This window comes from Protomyctophum bolini (genome assembly GCF_963924005.1).
Source record: "Protomyctophum bolini genome assembly, chromosome: 3".
Classification (NCBI taxonomy): domain Eukaryota; kingdom Metazoa; phylum Chordata; class Actinopteri; order Myctophiformes; family Myctophidae; genus Protomyctophum; species Protomyctophum bolini.
The window spans coordinates 44,819,167-44,836,905 of record NC_137864.1 but is presented as its reverse complement, the minus strand read 5'-3'; the positions used below and the strand labels follow the sequence as shown (position 1 = coordinate 44,836,905).

At 43.7% G+C, this 17,739-nt stretch overlaps 1 protein-coding gene across 1 annotated transcript in view; it reads left to right on the top strand.

The window, feature by feature from the left end:
• Nucleotides 1-2,465: 2,465 nt before the first annotated feature.
• Nucleotides 2,466-17,739, top strand: part of LOC308312466 (uncharacterized protein) — a gene marked incomplete at its 3' end in the record, with an annotated part of 100,079 nt that continues 84,805 nt past the window's right edge. The window contains exon 1 of the mRNA XM_080759073.1: nt 2,466-3,154. The remainder of the gene's footprint in view (nt 3,155-17,739) is intronic.

Sequence of the window (17,739 nt, the reverse complement as noted above, 5' to 3'; positions counted from 1 at the left end):
GCATAGTAAAATACAAAGGATTTAACTGACAGGGATGTGTTGGTATAACAGGAGACTTTGTCAACTGATAACTACTTAATGACTGCAGACAAATTCCCCTCGCATAACAGATGCCTCTTTTACAAGTATGTGTAAGTGCATTATACACACACTGTTAATTTAACCACATGAGACCTCGTGTCCCTATTCTGGGGCAGAGCATTCGGTGAAAATGGCAGATCTAAAAGCTCACAACGCGTCACATTGTGACGCGTGATGGTTGCACATTGTGAAGAGATTTTGGTGTAGAGGCGGGGGGAAAGGTGGTGGGGGACTCTGGCCAACTTAAGTAGGCTATATTGGGTTTAAGTGGTTAACTTAAGTATAAATAAAAAAAAAATTCTACAATTGTACACTCTCTGAGTTACAAATGGCTAAACTTTACTGTATATACATTTGACCAGAGGCCAGAATGAATTCAGGCCCAGGGAGTATGTCACAGTTTATGTGACTGCTATGTATTCCACCAACGTGTTGTGTCTCTCCGAATGCAAGGCCTGTATATCTTTGTATGCTTGTATTCCTGTCTACCCCTCAGGCGCTGTTACTGTCACACCCAATCGGATTCCTTTTACAGCCACACAATCAGCATTGTTTGTCTTCCTGGAGGAGCTGTGTTCCAGACCACCCGTCTTTCTTAACGTCGTTTCATCTGTCGTGTTCCCATCATTACTATCTATTGTGCCGTGGCAATGTCTGAGTGGAGTGTGCAGCAAACACCATGGGGATATTATAGTCAGTGTGCATGTGTGTGCAGAAAGTGAGAAACTGTGTGTTTTGTCCTTATCAGGGGACCGGCTGCACAATGTTTTTAAAGCCGTTGTCCTTTAGAGAGTCGTGACAAGCGAGCGAGACCATGCGAGATGTCTCTTTGCCTCCAATCAAAGAATTCTCCTTCCAGTGGTCAGGAAGTATGGTGTGTCATCCATGATAAGGAAGATATGAATCATATGAGCTATTGCTTGCATAGAATGTTAATGCCTACTCTACTGCTATAGCTTTAGAAGACAAATCCCCACAGATAACACAGTACCTTCCCCGACAACCCCAACAGTAAAGGAAGTGTGTTGGGTTTCAGATGTGTTATGCTCTTGGGTTCGATTTTTGTAGTTTATTTTTAAAACCAGGACAGACGTTGTCATTGGAAACACTGTTGAGTTGAAGCTGTATAATATTACATGATAAACTTGTTTACTTTCTAAATCCCAGACTCCATTTACTAATTACATTTTGAAAACCTTGTTTCCTATTGAGACTGTTCCTGTTGAGACCTTCCTTTAATCTTTCCCTCTATCTGTTGTTTCCTAAATCTTGTGTTCATTAATTTGGTTTTAACAGCATAGATAATAATCAATCCAAAACAGTCCGACACATAGAAATAAGGTCATTATAGATCTCCAAGTGTGGAAACGTTTTGGGTTGATTTGACATGACTGATAATAGCGCATATTATATTAACACAAAATTATGCTCTGTAGGACAAATCAACAAAAATCTTTTATGCTGCTTTGAAAGGAGGAATTTATGAGTAGAATGGCATATTGTCTAAAGGCTGTACTAGTTGAAAGGGATATTATGACAAACCCCAGACAGCTGTTCAGAATTGTGTGAAACTTTGCAGGAAGCATTTCAATATAGCAAACCATTTAATAAGCCAAGTTTTCAAATTAAGAATCCCCACATGGGGAGATTTAGCAACAAGCTGCGGATATTTTCAGTTCATGTGTCTGCCTGGAAACATTCTTCCTTTCATTCACTTGGAGGCATATTTTTCAGCTTTCGTTGGCCAAGTGCCAGTGTCAATTCCATGGTTCTCAGAATCACATTCTTTGGTGCTTAGTGATATCTCATGGCTTCAGACTCTGCTCCCTGGAAGATTAAGATACAGGACATAGAAATGACCATAAGACAATGGCTGGCGCTTTGCCTCTCTCTCGGCTCCGGCAACACAGATTGGTTCGTAATGGCAGGCCTGATGCTGCTTAGGAATAATGAGGATGAATATGTATGCGAGAAGGAAATAAAAAATAGGCATGTATTCTAATCCAGCATAATCTTTGAAGCCCCACGCGCGCGCGCGCGCACACACACACACACACACACACACACACACACACACACACACACACACACACACACACACTTTAGGATATAAATAGAATAGGACATCAGACATAATAGTACTAATGCTGCACAAATACTCTGACTGTATTCTAAAAAATCCAACATAATTTTGGACCCCTCACTCTACACTCACAGTACACACGCACGTACACAGTCACACACGCGCATGCCAAGATTAAAAGGCAAAAAAAAGAAGGCGTCGAAAGGCCTCTCTGGCGTCACATTTGATCGCCCCTGTGAACAGGGAAAAAAAAGTGTACATTCTGTTACGTCGTCATCGTCTTGCGACACCAATTCTCACCAGCGGCAGCTCTCTGTCAGCCAGCCCCAGTCAGTCAGTCGGTGTGAGAGAAGAGGAGAGGAGAGGAGACTCGGAGAGAGAACCATAGGAGTCAGGACAGAACAGAACACTGGAGTCGGACTGACTGCTTGTTGTGGAGGAGGATAGAAAGCACACACCGACACGCTGAACCTTCCTTCCCACATCCCCACCATCATCACCCCCTCTTCTTCTTCTGACGGGCGGATCGGATGCTAACAACACGTCGCCCTCCCTCCCGGGGCTGAAGGACTTTGCTGAACTTGACTTGGCTTTGGAGAGGGAACACAACGGACAGACAGACAGACAGCAGCTAACAGGCTAATATAGCGGAGGTTATATCTCATTAGCCGCCGTTACGTTTCTGCTGCTGCTGCTAAAGTGCTAACGGGTTCTACTCTATAATAGTAGGGCGCCGTACTGTTGTTCAGCACACACCACTTAGCATCGCTGCTAAAGCTGGGGCTAACAGTGGCTCCGTTAGCCGCGCGCTCACACCGACACACAGCTCTGTGTTCTGCGGGGGAAATGCACGCCGAGGAGCGGGGGAGACGCCGCCGGACTGGAGCCACTGTCTTGAGCGTTAGCCTGTGCTAAGCTAACCGGCTGAAGAAGGAACACACACACACAACAGCATAAAGCGGACCCAGCAGCGGAGAGGCATTTCTAAAGGTAAATACGGCCATTTAGACTCCACGGTGTCGCTCGCCAATAGAAGAGCAGAGCTACAAGCTAAACTCCAGCAAGCTCCGCGACGCGTTGTTCAGCTTGTAGATCCATTCTGCTCCTCTTCTCTTGGCCAGCCAGCCGCTCCGCCTCGCACCGATGGAGCGTGGAGACTTTTCTCCGTCGCTCGGGGACAGCGGCGTCCTTTTCCGCCGAAGAAAGTGTCGACCTGGCGCTCGTTGACACCTTTTTCGGTTGGCAATGACGTCGTTGTTGTTGAAAACGGCGTCCTTTTCCTTTGGCCGGGCGACACACACATCGAGTCAGACTGTCTCACTGGAGACTGGAGACTAGAGGAGAGGCCGAGCGCATTAGCCAATAGCCAAGCTAATTCACTGTTCTGCTGCTGATGGCTGCTGAGCACTGTTAGCAACGTAGGCTAAAACGTTAATGTGGGCTTTCTTCATCTCTCATTGCTGGTGTCTTCTTTATTATTCCATATAGAGGTAAGAAGCGGCCAATGAGAATAATGTTGGTTTAACGAGCAAAGCAGCTTGGCTTTGCACTAAGACCGAGGCTTTATAAAGTTTTTTTTTGCTAGCTAACTTTTGCAAGAGTTGAATCTGAAGTGTTGGAGCCGGGTGGGGGGAGTCGGGGACCACGTTGGTTGGTGTATTGATGAACAGCACGTGGGAATATGGGCTTTTTATTACTGTTTTATCATCATTATTATTATTACTAGAGTTATTCGTCAGATCGTATACGAAAAATAAGCATCCTGATCACCCCCTTTTGACGGATAGTTGCTGCTGCATAGCCACATGCCATCCAACCTAATATAACCGCTCAGTCAGTGGGAGTCTGGGACTCGAGATTGGCTCCCTTTGATCAAAGTGATGGAAATGAGAGCCAAGTTGTAAACTAACTAAATGGGCATGAAATGCGCAGTCGTTTTTATGTTTATTCTATTTGTATTAGCTGGATATTATCTACACAGGCATGCCAGAAAAAAAACGCATTCTCTCACAGGATGCAGATGCTGAGTTGCATAACGAATGGTTTATAACTGGGGATGATGTTGCAGCTGCACCATTCACGTTGTTGTTGTTTTGGACGGCAAGTTAAACTTTAGTTGAAAACACCCGTTGACTGGGCTTGTAGTTATCATCCATCCATTAGTCATTGTCTACAAGAAAGGTGCATGTAAGTGTGCCATGTTCGCCCTGATACTCTGTTATATCTGTGTAATACTAATATATATATACACCCAAATTTGATCCAAAGTACAAATCACTCTGGATAAGTGTCTGCTAAAAACGTCACTCAGCAACGCTCCAGTAGTATGAATTAATACTTACTGATTATATAACGCACACATACAACGTTATAACTTATAATAATATTACAAAAAAACGTTCTCTTCAGTGCTGCAATGTGTTGCTTATTTGTGTTGTTAGCCTGCTAGTATAATCACTCTCTTTTGATTGACACTCTGACATAGCCATCTACAACATCCCATCAAAGTGTTATCAAGGCCTTCCTAGTTCCTACCTGTGATCTAATCTGACTGCCTGTGATACATATGTATTAACATTTTATTCATAATAATATTTACACAAGTGGAGTTGTGTGATGGAACATACAGTAACCAAACCTCACACTGTGTTCGTGTCTGGTAGCAATTGAAGCAGCCCACTACATTAAAAGCAAATGTTTGACACATTGGGGCGTTTATGGATTTCAAGGGAAGATGGATTTTGGCAACAGGCAAGAGCCACATTATAATGCAATCTTTGTCACATGGAATTTGTGGATTACAATGAACATAGGAAATAATATTGCATTGTTTCACCATCTAGTCAACCTCCTAAGTTCTAACCCAGATGCACTGAATGCATTGTGTGTGTATAGGAAATATGATAGCTCTTGTCATATCAAATTATTTGCACTCGCTCAACTTTTGAAAAGAGAGAAAAAATCAGTTTGGCTCGAGGACGCTATTATTTTTTATAAAACATGAATGGTTTAGGCTACAGTAAAACAAGTGGCGGCTGGAAAAGTATTTTAAGTGGGGCACTGAGATTGTACAGGATGGTATTTCTATCTTTGTTTGTTTTACAGTGACGCGTCCAAATCCAAATGTGATGCAGGCAAAAAAAATCTGTTTATCTTCTGCGTCCTCTCCCAGAGAACCTTGTTGTTCACCTCTGTGCTTTTTCTCAAAAGCTGGCTGAAGTCATAGAATGTTTTTGGTGAGTGAGAGATGATTATTTTTTCACCACTTATTGACTTTGTCATGGTATGACAAGTATGCACCAAACCGCTTTCTTCACCCTGGCCAAAGTTGCTAAAAAATTTACTTTCGCTGTTTGCATGCTTATATATTATGTGAGCAATTAGACAATAACCCACTATTAAGTTCTGCTTGTGAATCATAATAAACATGAGTGATTCATGGTCCTGGATTCAGGTGATGTTTCAGCCATACAGCCAAACTATACTACTGTGGGCCTATTGTCAGCAAAGTTCAGTGAAGCACTGTTTATAGCTGTGGGAAATATTATAATTTGCCACACACAAAGCCAGTTTTCAGTATTCTGCATTTGAATGACTGGATTTGCCCTATGTCATGTTCATGTTCTGGCAGAAACACTGAGTCAATCCTGGTTCCCATGCATCTCCTGGGACTTTGGGAGGACCGCTTTCCTCCAAACTATTGACACGTCTCATTGTTGGTTCTCCTCTAGGGTAACTACACATACCGTGTTTATCCAGGGTTGGAGCAACATGCTTACATTTTGAATAAAAACAGACTGTTAACCGCTTTCGGCATGTTGTCCCTATTTTGGGCATGTCATTGTAGGCAAATTTGTGTGTGTGTGTGTGTGTGTGTGTGTGTGTGTGTGTATATATATATATATATATATATATATATATATATTAAAAAATTATCAGATCTACAAGCAATGTAATGTGAGTTGTTCGGCTATTTCTGTAAAGTAAAATCCTTATGACTTGTGTTGACACTTGACAGTCACCAAGTGAAGGCTATTGCTCATAGCTCGTGTAGAAGCAACACACTATGTTTTACTTGAAGCTATCGTATATGAGGAAAAACTTGTGCGATCATGTATGTACCGCCTGGTACAGTATTTCTGGTGATGCAACGAACGGCAGTAATCAGGTGTGATAGATAATGGAAACAGGAAGGCACAGTGAAAGAAGGAAACACAACAGTTCCTTGTGTGGCCGCTGCTGGGAGAAAGACAAACAAAGTTAAACTAGTACACACACAGAAATATCTGATGTCCTTTCCCACTCCCCCTTCCTCTTCCATCCACTTTCCTTTACCCACCGTGACACTTTCACTCTCGTAACACGTCCTCTCTGCTCTTGAGACCCCCCCCTCCCTCCCTCCCTCCCATCCTCCCTCCCATCCTTCTTATTCTATACAGGAAACACTCATGCCCTGAATAAGTCCTCAAAGGGCCTGAATAAATGAAGAAAAGTGAGAGAATGCCCCAGAGGTCGTCAGGAGGCACACATTACTCTTGAATGGAAAACGGGACATGGGGCACCAGCCTCACTATGCACGTTGCTGCGAATACAATATTTCCCAGCAGTTTTCTCTGTGCATATTCGATGAAAGCTGTGAAAGGAGGAAGGATAAGATGATTCATTTGCTTATTTGGACTGGTGCCTTTTATGGCCCGACTGTATGACATGGCTGAAAGCTGTTTGCCATGAAAACAAATCACAGATGTTGTCTTCTGAATAGCGTGGTTGCGATGATGGATTCCGTAATGGCCTTTTTCAAAATGCAAATAAAGGAAAGGAAAATGATAAAGGAAAACCTAATGTATTGCCCTGAACCACAGCTTTAGAGTCAACTGTGTGAATAATGCTGCTGGGGGCTTTTCTCCCAGTCAGAGAAATTGGCCAGTGTTTTTGTAAATTATCTGAATATTGGGGCGGCTGTGGCTCAGGAGGTAGAGCAGATCGTCCAATAATCCGTGAGTCGGCGGTTCGAATCCCTGCTCCTCCTGTCTACATGTCAAAGTGTCCTTGTGGGCACTCCAATGAGTCTGTCGGTGCTAGCTTGGTGTGCAAATGTGGGAAGTGAGGACGCTGGCATCCCAATATATTATGAATGAATGAACCATTGTAAAGCGATTTGAGAACTTACAAAAGTGCATTATTATTGTTATGTTGCTGGCTGGTGGAAACCAGGTATTTTATGTTCACACAAAAACATAAAATTAATATAAACGAGCTCTAATAGTTTAAATTGGTTTTAATCACTTACTATTGGCCATGTCATTTTTGAAAGTGCAAAAATATTAAATATTTGTAAAATCTACCCACAGAGGGATGTTAAGTGTGACTTTAAGATTGATCTTTTATAAATCTTTTATAAATAGGATTGATCGATTTGAAAATATGGAGATTCAAGGTTTTCCACCTGGCAGTGACAGATCTGTATCTATCTGCCAATTGGTTTGGGCTGTTGGCAATTGGCATAGACCAGTACTTTGTATATTGGTGTGGCTCTATTTATAACCTTAAACCACTCCAGTCCAGTCCAGTGTGCATTGCAACACAGCCAAGAGTTAAGTGTTGACCTTGTGTTGAGAAACACTGTGCTGTCAGTGGCAGTGGCCGTGTCATTCACCCACCTGTGAGTTGCTTCACATGGCTTCAAGGCCTATATTCCCACTCACTCTGGAACTACATGAAAAAGTTCTATTTTAGGTTTTGGATCTCACTCATGCCTAGGGATTTACTCGCTCACAGTCAGCAACTCAAAATGAGGTCATGTAATTTGATAACTTACGGGTGCATATTAAACTGCTTTTAAAACAAACTGCATGCCGTGTAGATGATGGATGTTGTTGGATCATGTTGATGTTGTTTTCCAAGATGCTTGTAAATTGGCTAGCTGAATTGTTTTCCAGAACTAGTAGTAGTTGTACTTAGGATCAAGATCATGACGTCCGGTCCCAATTTTGCAAACAGTTAATCAGATGAGACAACCAGTGAGTGACCCCATAAACCATAAAGCTACAAGCGTGAATTATTTCATTTTCTTTATTTTTGTGTGTGAAGAGGAGTTGTTTATAGGATGTAGAAGAAGCCACATTTATGTTGACATCATTGTCCAGTTTTCACACCTTCGTATAAGTAAGTTAATCACGTGGCGCCTCCTCATTATGTTTTGTAGAGTAAAGACAACTTATTGTCTCCACCAGGCCGAAGGCATGGGGAGAGAGAGTATGTTTTGCACTCCGTCTGCCCGTACGTGTGTGTGTGTGTGTCCCCCGTGTGTCCGTCTGTCTGGACGGCTAATCTCCGGCACTGTTGTCTTGACTCTTGATTTCAGCCATACTCTGCACACACACTCCCTGAATGCCACAGCTGAACCTCTGCCCCAAGGTTTTCACATTGGCCTCTTGTAGCGCCACCAGGAGGCCACTTTGTGCAAACCAATTCTTTGGACTACACCTACAGATTTTGTTCAAACATCACACAAATTGGTACACAGTCACTCCAGAGCCATGCAACGAAACGGGTCTTTCAGATTTTCCAGACTCCATCCTGATTGGCTAAGATTGACTTCCAAAGTTGCTCAGTTTCAAACAAAATGCCGCAAATCATGAACACATCGTGTGATTTCCATGAAATTGTGCACGCACATTCCCACTATGCTGAGGAAGAAATGCCCTTTGAACATTTTTAACTCGGCCTCATGGTGGCCAAGGAAAAACCTTTTGCCTGGATTTTTTATCTCAACCAGGCCGAAGGCATGGGGAGAGAGTATGTTTTGTTCACATCTGCTCTTTATAGCGCCACCAGGAGCACAATTTCTAATATTACTCCTTCAGATTTGATCCAAATCTTACACAAATCGGTACACATGCTGTGATGTGATCAAGACGGGTTTGTTTGGTTTCTCATAATCCATCCTGATTGGCTACGATTGGCTTCTAAATTTTCAGGAGTAGCCCGCTTTGTACCCCTTTTTGTACAAATCGCCACAACTCCTCAACGCAGCGTCCGATTTGTCGGTGTAACTGCATGCGCACTATAGGCTGAGGAAGAAATGCCACTTGGCAGTTTTCAAATCAGTCTCATGGTGGCGCTACAACAGGCCAAGTTGCGACACACACGCATGCGCGCACACAAAAACATGTTTATATTACTCCTAAACATTTTGCCAAACATCGCACACACTCCTATCCTCCTGTTGGAAACCTGTGCCCAGAAGGGCACTTTGTCTATAGTTTTGTTTCTGAATCTCTGAAGAGAGAGAGAGCAGAGAAGAGAGGCAGAGACCAGGTTCCCCCAGGGGTCTGTACTTGTTCCCCCTCTACACCAAAGTTATATTCTTTGCCAAAATAATTCAGTATATTTTGCAGAATCTTTGCCTATTTTCACAAAACGTTATGTCTATTCTATGACGCTGCCTCTCATTCATGTGGTTAAAAGGCCTCTCTGCAGCAACACAACATCTGGGCAATGGGTCCTGGACGGTGACTGAGTAAGAGGTTGTTAACCAACCCACTTAAGTTCATACAGCTCGGTCGTTTATACTGCAGTGCTGCTGATCATTGTCCATCTAACTGTGATTGTATTTGAGTTGATGGCGTTTCAGATTTATTGTCTTTTCTTCATTTCCCCACAACAACTTCATAAATTTTGAGAATGGATCGCATCAAGATGTGCCTCTTTTGTCCGATTTATACGCGCTTGGTGTTGTGGGCTGAGCTTGTATAGAATTGTAGATATGCTAATGTTTTGGTAGCTAATTCATAAGACAAAGTATTAATCAGTCGTTAATCGTAATACTAATACTCATTGCAAGTCTTCTGGATAGCTTGTGACGACGGTAATAAAGCCAGCGCATAGTGCAGCTCTACTGTATACTATACCGTTTCCAGGAAGCGTCACATTACCTCTCCTGGCTGCTGTTGTATATTATTGACCCCAGTGCCCTGCTGAAAGCTTTTCTCTATATGGACACTGATATTTCCTCCCCTTTGAACACCATGTTGCCCAAAACATGAGGGTGATGAAAGCAGGCCTGAGTGCCACAGAGTACAGACACAGCGGATAGATTCAGACCGTGGCTGAAATGTACTACTCATGTTAAAAGGCGGAGATAATAGCTTTGGAGAAATTATAAATAAATAACTTTTTTGTGCCGTCTCCACTCTCTAAAAGGACACACCGGACATGTGACGATTAAACGGAACAAAAATCGGAAATCATCTTTTATTTTGTGGCTTTTTCTGCCTTTATTGATATGTTGTCTGACAGGATATGGGGAGAGAGCTGGGGGGGGGGGGGGGGGGGGGGGAAGACACGCGGCAAAGGCCGTCAGGATCGGGATTTGAACCTGCGGCACGCCGTCAGGCTGGCTCAGCAGCCTACGTGCCCAGACCGTTGAGCTAACTGTCCGGAGAAATCATCTCTTTTGTTCGGAATAAAACAAGTTGCTTTATCGCTGCATCATAATAGCTTTGTGTGGATGATGTAGCCTACTCATGATACAAAGTTTTCACACAGAAAAACTCAAAAAAACGTACCTGGTTGAATGTTAAACTTTATAACAATAATTTATTCTCGTCACATTAATTAATGCTCGCCATATCACCCACGACAACCGCTTGGTGTCGTGAGCTTGTAGACGTCACTAGACGAGCTATTTTCGGTGGGGGAAATGAAGAAATGGACTGAGAGAAAGCTGCTGTCCCTCCCTCCTATGTACCCTACAGTAGGTGTATTGTGTCCCTATGTACCCTACAGTAGGTGTATTGTGCCCCTATGTACCCTACAGTAGGTGTATTGTGTCCCTATGTACCCTACAGTAGGTGTATTGTGTCCCTATGTACCCTACAGTAGGTGTATTGTGTCCCTATGTACCCTACAGTAGGTGTATTGTGTCCCTATGTACCCTACAGTAGGTGTATTGTGTCCCTATGTACCCTACAGTAGGTGTATTGTGTCCCTATGTACCCTACAGTAGGTGTATTGTGTCCCCATGTACCCTACAGTAGGTGTATTGTGTCCCCATGTACCCTACAGTAGGTGTATTGTGTCCCTATGTACCCTACAGTAGGTGTATTGTGTCCCCATGTACCCTACAGTAGGTGTATTGTGTCCCCATGTACCCTACAGTAGGTGTATTGTGTCCCTATGTACCCTACAGTAGGTGTATTGTGTCCCCATGTACCCTACAGTAGGTGTATTGTGTCCCCATGTACCCTACAGTAGGTGTATTGTGTCCCTATGTACCCTACAGTAGGTGTATTGTGTCCCCATGTACCCTACAGTAGGTGTATTGTGTCCCCATGTACCTTAGGTGTATTGTGTCCCCATGTACCCTACAGTAGGTGTATTGTGTCCCCATGTACCCTACAGTAGGTGTATTGTGTCCCCATGTACCCTACAGTAGGTGTATTGTGTCCCCATGTACCCTACAGTAGGTGTATTGTGTCCCCATGTACCCTACAGTAGGTGTATTGTGTCCCTATGTACCCTACAGTAGGTGTATTGTGTCCCCATGTACCCTACAGTAGGTGTATTGTGTCCCTATGTACCCTACAGTAGGTGTATTGTGTCCCCATGTACCCTACAGTACTGTAGGTGTATTGTGTCCCTATGTACCCTACAGTAGGTGTATTGTGTCCCCATGTACCCTACAGTAGGTGTATTGTGTCCCTATGTACCCTACAGTAGGTGTATTGTGTCCCCATGTACCCTACAGTAGGTGTATTGTGTCCCCATGTACCCTACAGTAGGTGTATTGTGTCCCCATGTACCCTACAGTAGGTGTATTGTGTCCCCATGTACCCTACAGTAGGTGTATTGTGTCCCCATGTACCCTACAGTAGGTGTATTGTGTCCCCATGTACCCTACAGTAGGTGTATTGTGTCCCCATGTACCCTACATTAGGTGTATTGTGTCCCCATGTACCCTACAGTAGGTGTATTGTGTCCCCATGTACCTTAGGTGTATTGTCTTTGCCCCAGCGCTGATCATTATCACATTTCATTTGAAAATAGACCCAGTGTGAGATTCCTGTGTGGCTTACCTTCAAGCTGAAGAATGGCTCTCTTAAATCTCAGAATTCCTTTACTGTCATTGTGCACATTTGAGTATTTTAAATTGGGTAGCTGATGGTGCAATCACACATAACTGTGTGTGTGTGTGTGTGTGTGTGTGTGTGTGTGGGGTGGGGGGGGGGGGGGGTAAATTATATATATACTGTATATAAGAATCTGTAACCTATAAAACAATGGGATATAAACTTATAAAGCCGTCTCAAATCCCAGTTAAAAAACGTAAAGTAAAACTAATCATCTATAGCTAAATACCTGTTCTGGGAGACTTGCACAAAACGGTGGTAAGATCAAATCACGCAATGCACTCCATTTAACTACAGTTAACCTCGATGTGTGACATCTAGGCTAAAACCTTAGAGAGAGAGAGAGAGAGAGAGAGAGAGAGAGAGAGTGCAGTGGGTGGGTGGGGGGTTGTCTCCTTGGAGTGTACACACACGGGTTGATCCAACTCCACTCGTCTACGGTTTGTGAATGGGCTCAGAGAAAAGCTAGTCTCTCTATCTGAAAGCTAGTCTCTCTATCTGAAAGGTAGTCTCTCTATCTGAAAGGTAGTCTCTCTATCTGAAAGCTAGTCTCTCTATCTGCAAAGAGCAAGGACAGTGTAAATAACCCATTTAGACCCCACGTCGAAATACTACACTTTGGGGTCCTTGACATGAAATATTGAGCACCACTAATATAGAAACATTTCTATCAGTTGGTGCTCAATATTTCATGTGAAGGACCCCAAAAATCATATGTAATTGGCCACCGACCCCCCCATCTGAAAATATGTTGTTCCAGGGACCTCCCCAGATGCAAAGATTTGAGTTAAAAAAAAGTTCAGTGTGAAAGAATATATATTCGAAGAATTGCGCCACATTTTCAAGATAAAAATAAATAAATAGCAGACCCATAGCGCCGGCACCTATGAGCTCGTGGATCTGCTATTTTTCAAAAGCTAAAGTATAAAATAATGCTTAGAACACCAACAGGGGTTCCCGCCCTGAATGGGATAATTCAGGGCTGTGCCATGCAGCTCGGTGTTGGGTAATGAACACTGGGTGGTTCATGCTGCTTTCATGTGGGCTGTGGTGGCGTGTGAGCGCTGCGTGACACCGCGCAGGGACCCGGAGAGGAAGGGGGCAATTTGGAGAACGACAACCGGAAGAATAGAAATATCACAGCGCTCTCAGAAGGCTTGTTGACTCACCGACTGGAGCTTTTAGGCTGCGGCGGAAGAGTGACTCTCCCCACCGTCAACTTGATCATTGGTGATGGGTGGCCTGTGTTAGACAGGGGGTCCTGGTATGAGGTGATGGGTGGCCTGTGTTAGACAGGGGGTCCTGGTATGAGGTGATGGGTGGCCTGTGTTAGACAGGGGGTCCTGGTATGAGGTGATGGGTGGCCTGTGTTAGACAGGGCGTCCTGGTATGAGGTGATGGGTGGCCTGTGTTAGACAGGGGGTCCTGGTATGAGGTGATGGGTGCTGTGTTAGACAGGGGGTCCTGGTATGAGGTGATGGGTGGCCTGTGTTAGACAGGGGGTCCTGGTATGAGGTGATGGGTGGCCTGTGTTAGACAGGGGGTCCTGGTATGAGGTGATGGGTGGCCTGTGTTAGACAGGGGGTCCTGGTATGAGGTGATGGGTGGCCTGTGTTAGACAGGGGGTCCTGGTATGAGGTGATGGGTGGCCTGTGTTAGACAGGGGGTCCTGGTATGAGGTGATGGGTGGCCTGTGTTAGACAGGGGTTCCTGGAATGAGGGCAGATTTCCCATGAAGATCAGACAGGAAATGTTTGACATCGGGAGAGGCAGCAAATATAGGGATGCTCCGATCAGGTTTTTTGGGACCGATATCGATCACTGATTGTTTTCTCATGATCGGCCGATACCGATATGTCCGATAACGATACTGATCTTGTGAAATGTTGCAAATTTTTATATTTCCAAAACTATGTCAAAACCAACGTCACAACTGTTCCTGTGTGTAGGGAGGAAGGGGAGAATGATGTTATACTATATATCTGATTGACATTTATACCACTTAAATGGTGTAAAAGATCAGTTTCTCCAGAATTGCCGATCACAGATAGGGTAAATGCCGATTACCGATCAGACTGAATAATGGCCGATAACTGGCCGATTATCGGAGCATCTCTAGCAGCAAACGTACAGATGCACAACGTCGTCTACGACCCTCGAATCTGGGTCTGGTTGTTGAAATGACTGCAGTGCAGAGGACAGTTATGGGATGTTACAACACTACCTGAAAAAATATGACGGCAACTTCGGCAAGATTACATTTACAAATTTGACACCGAGATTGCTATAATTAAATGTCCAAACGAAGCAAGAACAAAAATAAAGAGCGTGTGTGTGTGCGTGTGTGCGTGTGTGCGTCTGCGCGTGTTCTCTCCATGTCTGATTAGCGTCTTTTGCCCTTTAGCTGATGCTTTTATCCAGAGCCACTTTACAAAGAGTGGAATGAAACTCACTTTCTAGATTATCAACAAAACAACAGGATGTAGTGCAAAAGGTCAGAGCCACGGTGACCTCTCAATATTATTCCTGTCAATCTGCGAAGAAGGTCAAACTAGAAAGAAAGAAAGCGAGTCTATAATAAAATATATATTTACCGTGTTTCTAATAAAAGCAATCTGTCGGGTTCACCACCAGAGTGAACTCTTTGAATATAATGCCAGCACTCACAGACAATGTCCTTCAGGTAATATTCCTTCCATTCCGTCCACAGTAAACGACACACAAACACGTTTTAGAGTTTTGTGTTAAGAGTTGCGTGTCTAAAGTAAAAAGTACCTGAAGGACATTGCGTGAGCGGCGCTGCTGCCGGCGGGCATTATTCTGCTTTTAGTCGTCATCTGCGATGAAGAACCAAGACGGTTGCTAAGAGATGAAAGGTGATCATCCACACAAATCACTCTCGCTCATCGTCCTCTATGTGGCTGTCGGATGACGTTTGCCTCTCTTTCTGGGGTTAACCTCAAGCAGTGGTTTTCAACCAGTGGTCCTTGAGGGGGTTCCAGGTGGTCCCCAAGTTAACCCATTCTGAACTGAGATCAGATTCTAAAAATGTCTTCTACATCCTGACAGTTTTCTGAAAAAGCCATGTTTCTATATGTCAGTGTGGCGCGCTATGAGCTTGTAGATCTGCTATTTTTCAATAGCTAAATCATAACATAATGCTAACACCAAAAGGGGTTCCCACCCAAATGTGTTAAATGATGGAGAGGTAGTAACCAAATGGACTTTTATTAGATCTTTAACTCTTTTACTTTTGAGTTAAAGAGTTAAATTATTGTTAAAGTTAAACATCTGCATTACTCAATTTACAAGAAGTCTACATATTAGAAAACATAGAATGAATTGTTATTTTGATCAACGTTAGCCTGTTATCTCTTCTAATGGTACCAACATCAATACACTATCCAATTGTGGACAAAATCTTATCCGGCGAACGACAACCAAAACATTCTACATTTTAGTTCCGAGAGGCTAAATGTCATCGAAAGGAAATCCGTGGCTCAAATGCCGAATAGATAATGGGACGTGACATGGAAACGGTTGAAAAACCACTGACGTTTAAAGGACAAGAACATCAATTTCCACAGAAAAACGTTTAGGAATGTTGGCATTATCTCCAGCCGTCCCCGACTCAGCCAACCCTAGAATTAGCTGGCTGAAGAAGAGACGTATATTTCCTTCCCTCTCGTTCGTTGCTCTGGTATTGACTGTTTTCTCTACAAACTGCTTCAACAGCTGCACTATCTCCTCATTCAATATCTGCACTTGTGACAGGAAGCCGATCTCTGGCCTCGCCCCTGTACCCCCCCTCCGCCGGCCCCAAACTGCCCCCCTCCTTCCCTGGGACGGTGTCCTTGAACCGTTGGTTCTCAAACTGGGGGTTCTTGGGAGGATTCCAGGTGGTCCCCAAGGTGGTCCCCCAGCAAGAGTAGTTATCCCATTCTGACCTGAGATCAGATTCTAAAAATGTCTTCTACAATCCTGACAGTTCTCTCTGAAAAAGCCATGTTTCTATGTCAGTCGTTTCTATTTTCAAAAATATCAGACCTACAAGCTCGTAGCGCACCACTCGGTTGGTGTGCTACGAGCTTGTAGGTCTGATATTTTAGCAATAGCTAAAGCATAACATAATGCATAACACCAAAAGGGGTTCCCGCCCAAAATGGGTTTTAATGTAGCATCACGATCATTTTAACCACTTTATCCATTTATATGTAGGGATGTTCAAAAATAGCCGATATACAAGCTCACAGCGTGGCCGGGGCACAAAGTGAAGCTTTGTACATAGCATTTTTTATTTCTAGTGTTTTTCTTTTTTTTTCCAGATAATTTGCAAAACATTTTAAACAAATTGATTAACCATCATTCTACCACAGGTCGTTTCGAGGAAGCAATTTGATTGGTTGAAACGGCCTTCTAGCCGGTGGTTAAACCACCACACACCACCCACCACCTAATCAAAACAAAGAATTCAGCCGCTCTGTTCTCCCAGAGCGCTAGCAAACTCTGTGGCTAGGCTAGCTAGTTTCTTGGGACATCTGTGGTCGTAGTGACTACATCTGTCATTAAAAATATATATTCTTTCAGCGATTTTCTTTGTTTTAAGGGTAACCGTGGTAGAATTGCAATATTACACTCGAGGGTGTGGGTTAACGTGATTATTGCCACTTCAGTGATGCTTGCGGAACTCGACTGTAACTCGAGTGTAATATTGCTTAATTGTTTTCTACTTTATATCAAAAGTTTAAAAGCTTTTTTTTAACAGTGTGATGTTAATTGATATTAAAAAAAATATGGTGATAAGAGGTTTCTGCCCGACGGCGACGAGATGATTGATCAATGATTATCGACGATTATGTATTGGAATGGAATCAATGGATTAGTTGGATCAACTCTTGGCACCGATAGTGTGACTTTCTCTCAGGCTCTGTATGCATAGCTGGTGCTTTGCTCTGGGCTCGGACCCCATCTCTTTATTTTACACCTCGTGCTCAAACACAATCGCAGCCCCCCCCCCCCTCCTCCCCCACCCCTCCTCAATCTATTCCCTCTGAATGGGTCACCACCGCCACTTGAGCAGCGGTGTAGGACCACGCACGCACACACGCACGCATGCATGCACGCACGCACGCACGCCTCTTAACAGGCCAGTCCTGGTCTGCAGCATCCCATCATCCTTTGCTCCAGGAAGGTCTCGGGCCCGGTTCTGTTCAGACCGGCAGTACAAAATCAACCTAAATCCGACCAACATGTTTACTTGACATATCTAGTACTGTTGTGGAATACATATTAGTTCTCTCAGTGATAGATATGTTGAATACAGAAGAATTCTCTCAGTGATAGATACAGTATGTTGATATATTGTGGAATACATAAGAGTTCTCTCAGTGATAGATATGTTGTGGAATACATAAGAGTTATCTCGGTGATAGATATGTTGAT